Raw genomic sequence first — 708 nt, forward strand, 5'->3', positions numbered from 1 at the left:
AGCCCCCTTGGTTAAAGATCCCAACTCCCTTGATCCCAGTCAAGGATCCCAGCCCCCTTGGCCAAAGATCCCAGCTCCCTTGATCCCAGCCCCCTTGGACAAAGATCCCAGCTCCCTTGATCCCAGCTCTCTTGGTCAAATATCCCAGCTCCCTTGATCCCAGCCCCCTTGGCCAAAGATCCCAGCTCCCTTGATCCCAGCCCCTTGGACAAAGATCCCAGCTCCCTTGATCCCAGCTCTCTTGGTCAAAGATCCCAGCTCCCTTGATCCCAGCCCCCTTGGACAAAGATCCCAACTCCCTTGATCCCAGCTCCCTTGGTCAAGGATCCCAACTCCCTTGATCCCAGCTCCCTTGGTCAAGGATCCCAGCTCCCTTGATCCCAGCCGCCTTGGTCAAAGAACCCAACTCCCTTGATCCCAGCTCCCTTGGTCAAAGAACCCAACTCCCTTGATCCCAGCTCTCTTGGTCAAGGATCCCACCTCCCTTGATCAAAGATTCCCCCTGAAGGTTGTGCTTAATGACAGCAATAGCCTCCTGTAGCATCTGAGGAATCTGCACTGCAGCCTGGAATCTCCCTCGGATTTTAAGCTTGGACAGACCACATGATGGATAGCAACATCGCCCGTCTTGAATGAATTCGGTTGTAGTTTCATAATGTCAACTTTTTCATGGCCATAGCATTAGGGTTGTTTTCTTCTCCTCTCTTG

This window comes from Pantherophis guttatus, chromosome 8 (assembly GCF_059756535.1).
Source record: "Pantherophis guttatus breed Tessera chromosome 8, ASM5975653v1, whole genome shotgun sequence".
Classification (NCBI taxonomy): Eukaryota; Metazoa; Chordata; class Lepidosauria; order Squamata; family Colubridae; genus Pantherophis; species Pantherophis guttatus.